Source organism: Aulonocara stuartgranti (genome assembly GCF_965226115.1).
Source record: "Aulonocara stuartgranti genome assembly, chromosome: 6".
Lineage (NCBI taxonomy): Eukaryota > Metazoa > Chordata > Actinopteri > Cichliformes > Cichlidae > Aulonocara > Aulonocara stuartgranti.
Window position 1 is genome coordinate 1,785,334 of NC_138944.1, and position 5,528 is coordinate 1,790,861.

Consider the following 5,528-nt stretch of genomic DNA (forward strand, 5'->3'; position numbering starts at 1 on the left):
GCAGTCAGCTGAGACTGAAGAAGTCACCTGGATGAGCGACGAAACGTTTCTCCCACTGAACAGAATCAACTTTTGGGTTATGTGTAGGCAGTCAGGATTTTTACTGTGTCACCAGCTGCACACAAATGACTCTTTATTGGATGCTTTTGTCATCATCAAGACTCAAACGTTTTTCACTCCATAACGATGATTATTCTGACCCTGTTTTGGTCTTTAGGATGGCCTGGTTTATAAGATTGAGTCTGTAACAGCATCATGACAGTTTTATGAAAAAGTAATACATAAGCTTGTGCCCCAGTCACAATTTGTTGTTTTTCTTTATTTCAAGATGCATGATGACCAGAAGAACTAGTCATCCACCAAGCAGAAGTCTTCATCTTTATCTGGTAATGACTAAGCAGGTTACAGCTCGCACAACTGAGGCTGTCGCAACAGATTTATGATCACAACGTCTTTGCTCATCTGCTTCCTGCTTGTTTTCAGAAACCTCTGCTTTCATTTGAGACAAATAACCGAGAGCAGGGTGACTGTTGGGGTGAGAGTGTTAAAGTGTGTTAAGCTTTAAAGCTGTGCTGCTTTGAGTGACATGAGGCTGTCAGCAGCTCCCACTGCTAAAAGTTATCCTGAAACACAAGTCTCTGTTTGTGTGTGTCTTCCTCCCACAGCCATGGCTTAAAGACATGTTCAAATAAGGGCATGAAGCCATTCAGAGGGTTTGGCCATCATCAGCCTGCCCTCTATAAAGGTGTCTTCTCCTTGTAGCTGCATCCACTGCAGCAGCATCTCGTCCTGAACAGAGCCTCCAGCATCCCTCAGACCTTTCTCCACCACTGCAGGTAACAAAGGTTTAAACTGGCACAATATTGATTGCAACTTAGAATAAACCACAGAGAGAATGATTTTTTTTTTCATCATCTCAAAGTGATGAGTAAATTTAACAACAGTAAACATAGAAAACAGGCAGACAGTTTTTTTTTTCAGAGTCATTCTAGAGTAAAACAAAAGTTCAGTGAAAATCTGCACTGAAAAAATGTTCAGACTAAGACCAAACTCATGTCTGTGAAACTGAGCCTAAAACTCTCATTTAGTCCTGACATCCTGCAGACTGTGAAATGTTTTTTGTTACAGACACTTGAATTTTTAGACAAACACCTCCTGAAAGAGAGGAGCTGATAAGCTGGTGAAATACGGTGAGTTTTGGAGAATAGTCTGCAGATATTTGGACACTGTTATATATTCACTCATCTAATTTTTCCATCCTTGTTAAACCCACTCAGATGGCTGCTCCTTACTGGGTTTCTGTAGCCGTCCTTGTTTTGATGACTGTTAGAAACTGTGAGACTGTTATTGACCAAAACCAGCTCGCACCAATTGTTCAAGAAATTCTAAAGGAGTGAGTGAACTTTCTGTGAAATTCAGAAGAAAAACTGATGATGATGACGTTACAGCAGCTGTTTTTAACAAACAAACTGAGCATACAGAGTAACATGTGACAAATATGCTATTAAAAGTGTATCACACTGGACTCTAACACAGATCAGCCCCTCTGTCCTTTCACAAACTCTCAGGGAAACAAACCAACATTGTTGTGGTTTCATGTAAATCTTTCCAAGTGAAATCAACATCAGAACCTGTGTGTGTGTCTTTTGGCAGGTACACACCAAGCTACGGTGCAAACAACAACAGGTCAGTAACAAAGGTCACTTTAATCTGCAGCACAGTACTTACAGTGTGCTTTATAGTAACGTGGCAGAAACAGAGATCATTAGAGCTACATGTAGAAGCAGAGACTGAAAGAACAAATGCAGCATTACATACTCACTGTTATTTGTAACTGGATGTTTAAGTTGTTCTCAATTTCAGGGCTTAAAAAAATCCAAAAAAAGAAATAGACTGGTTTCCTCAGCAAAATGAGACTGAACTCACTTTGGCTGGTTTAATACTCTGGATACTTTAATCTGCACGTTATAAAGAAAATGTTTTACAGGTGAATATTCTCTGTTTACTTCGACAGACAGTTTCCCATGTTCAGTGTGGCCGTGAGCGTCCCACGCAATGAGGGCAAGTTTGATATGAACAAAGTCACTGATGATGATGGTGAAGCTGTGAAGACGAAGATTCTAAACTGTGACGTATACATAGGTAACAGAGTGGTGGCAGCCACAGTGCTGAGATGGCCTAATGTTCAATATCAGTGTCCTAATGGACGTGTACAGTGGAAGAATGTCTTGGATGCAAGATGCCGTGGAAAGATAAACACATGGGCTGATATTAAAAAATTTAATTGTGAAAATGAAATCCTGTTTGCTCAGGCTGCTCATGCTGAGTCCCGAACCCTGGACTATTTCAAAGAAAACGACAAAATTAGGAAAAACTCCAAAGATGATCTGATGGTTTTCTACGTCCGTGACTCCCCATGTGATGACACATGTACCAACCCAGGGAATACTCGGAATATTCTCAGTAAAATACCAGCGATAAGGAACTGGAAGAATTATGTTGTTGTGTTTTCAGATGTATTTAGACCTGATGATAATAATAATAATCGTGTGAATGAACTGCGTGGATCACTTGAGAGGCTTGGGTACGCAATCGCAGAAGAAGGGACAAAGGAGGAAGATAAAAAGTCAAATGGTCTAAAGCATATATTCCGATGCTACAGGCAGCAAAATATGAATGACATGAAGTGTCTTATCTGCAATACCAATGGTGCTGTTGCAGATAAATGTATTAAAACTGCTTGGCAACAAAGGGGAGAAAGAGAATAAGACCAAGCGGAAGAGTAACATGCAGAGAGGAGGAGTGATGAGAGAAAATCATCAGAATTAACCAGAGAGGGAAAAAGAAAAACAGAAAATGTAACCCGTGCTTTGCATCGTTTTCCTGCATCCGTGTTTAACTTTTAAATGTGTGTGTTCGTCACAGCAAGATTAACATGTGCTCCTGAAATCACAGCTGCATCGTGCACTCTGGTCATTCTGGTCCACGATACTGTCGGCGCCTCTGATTGTGTGAACTGAAACACAAACAGTGTGTGTAGAGTGTAATCCATTATAGCCTCTGATACTGTCTCTGATTAAAGCTTAATAAACTGCATCAAAACATGTCACAGCTTTGTGGTGGATTTTTGTGTGATATGTATAACTATGTAACTATATACACTATATATCTATGTGAACTGAACATATATATTTTAACTTTCATGTAGAGTCTTAAGCGCAAGACATTTTGCTTCACCGAGGTTTATTAGGGTGGCACAGTAACAGGGCAGTTGATGCTGTTGAGAGTTCGCCTGAATAACTCACTCTCCAGCTCCGGTAACTAACCTCCCCTAATACTCACTCAACGTCTTTCATGCAGCACAACCAAAACAGTAACATTGTAACAGAGATCCTGAACACATCACAATAAAATATCATACGATATAATCACACACACACACACACACACTTTGAACCACACTGAAGTGTTTTTATATATGAGAAAGCATGTAACCTATGTAGTTATAAGATTATATGTTATAAGATTGTGCCACTTGCTGTATAAGATTAAATAATTAGGATTAATGTGTGATGTTTGACCGTGTCATGACCTCTTGTGATAAGCCAGAGCAGGGGGTAGTCAGAGTCCTGACTGGCCTCTGGCCAAGACCTTGGCCGCTACCTGACCCCTGCAGCTGTGTTTGGATGGGTGGGAAAGTTACCCAGCAGCAGGGGGCGGGGATACTGGTCCTTATATATTAGGGGACCAGAGGACACCCCCAGCTCTTTTTTCCCCTCTGCTGTTGCTCTCTGTCCATCTCTGTGTTGCTCTGCTGTCTGTGCTTAAGGCTGTACACCCCGGGGTTTTGCTTTGCTTGCTGTCTGCTTTGTAATTCTCTTGCTAAATGTCTGTATGTATTTTTCCTGCTGTTCATATGACTCAGTGTAAAGATGCTGCAGGTTTCCTATTCACGGGTCACTCCACAGAAACTCTGTCATACAAACTGTCGGCTCCCAGATTTGAAAGCCAACATGGTAACCTCCTCCAGCCAGCGGTGTGGAGATCCAGCCAATTACAATCAAATCACTCAAAAAGATCCTGTGGAAACAGCAGAGTTATTGAAACAGAATAAACAGAATCACATGAACACTGAAACATTACAACACACAGCAAAGCAAGCTGAGCAAAGCCCGGGTGTAGAGCCTTAAACACAGAGAGAAAAGAGCCATGATGTCACCTCCGTCCCTCCATAACCCCTCCTGCAGCTGATGGGTAACTTTCCCCTTGTCATCCAGCTAAAAACAACAGGTGCAGGTCAGGGGTCGGGCCAGGCGCCATCTTCAGGTGGGCCAGCTTTGCTGTGTCACAGTCGGCCATAATGTGATTAAAGTTACACATCGGTCCTAATTATTAAACCTCGCTACAAGCAGTGCACACCAACAGATGGCATAAACCGATGATATATGTGTGAATAATACTTAACATGGTGATTCCAATCAAGGGTGTAGATTTGGTTTTGGCATTGGTGGGGACGGATGATTCAACCACTGAACCCTGCCCCGTTTCTTTATTTCCCCTTTTCGTCTTTGCTTCTTGATAAAAAAAAAAAAAAAAAAAGGAGAAATATACTTGCCTACATATGCTATTCTACCTGCTTTTAAACCATTTAAAATCACAATTCATAGTTTTATATGTGAATTATATAATGTTAAATTACTATTAAACAAATGACTGACTAAATAATTTTAGGCTTTAGTTTACTTCAGCCGTATTCCATATAACTCAGGTATCATACAAAAATAAAAACAGCTTCAAATACAGTCATGACAATAAAAGAATATGACTTTAAGGACTTAACAACATTACTTCAGTTATAATACAGTGGGGCAAAAAAGTATTTAGTCAGCCACTGATTGTGCAAGTTCCCCCACCTAAAATGATGACAGAGGTCAGTAATTTGCACCAGAGGTACACTTCAACTGTGAGAGACAGAATGTGAAAAAAAAATCCATGAATCCACATGGTAGGATTTGTAAAGAATTTATTCGTAAATCAGGGTGGAAAATAAGTATTTGGTCAATAACAAAAATACAACTCAATACTTTGTAACATAACCTTTGTTGGCAATAACAGAGGTCAAACGTTTACTATAGGTCTTTACCAGGTTTGCACACACAGTAGCTGGTATTTTGGCCCATTCCTCCATGCAGATCTTCTCGAGAGCAGTGATGTTTTGGGGCTGTCGCCGAGCAACACGGACTTTCAACTCCCGCCACAGATTTTCTATGGGGTTGAGGTCTGGAGACTGGCTAGGCCACTCCAGGACTTTCAAATGCTTCTTACGGAGCCACTCCTTTGTTGCCCGGGCGGTGTGTTTTGGATCATTGTCATGTTGGAAGACCCAGCCTCGTTTCATCTTCAAAGTTCTTACTGATGGAAGGAGGTTTTGGCTCAAAATCTCACGATACATGGCCCCATTCATTCTGTCCTTAACACGGATCAGTCGTCCTGTCCCCTTGGCAGAAAAACAGCCCCATAGCATGATG

The 5,528-nt window shown here is 41.1% G+C and overlaps 1 long non-coding RNA gene across 2 annotated transcripts; it reads left to right on the forward strand.

Annotated features, from left to right (window-relative positions):
• Positions 1–339: 339 nt before the first annotated feature.
• Positions 340–1,389, forward strand: LOC309708017. Of its 2 annotated transcripts, XR_014277151.1 has the most exons (4): positions 340–386; positions 763–836; positions 1,129–1,190; positions 1,278–1,389. It is a non-coding gene; the product is annotated as an uncharacterized lncRNA (long non-coding RNA). The 2 variants fall into 2 exon arrangements; XR_014277152.1 differs by lacking the exon at positions 340–386 and having other exon boundaries at positions 404–836.
• Positions 1,390–5,528: the final 4,139 nt, after the last annotated feature.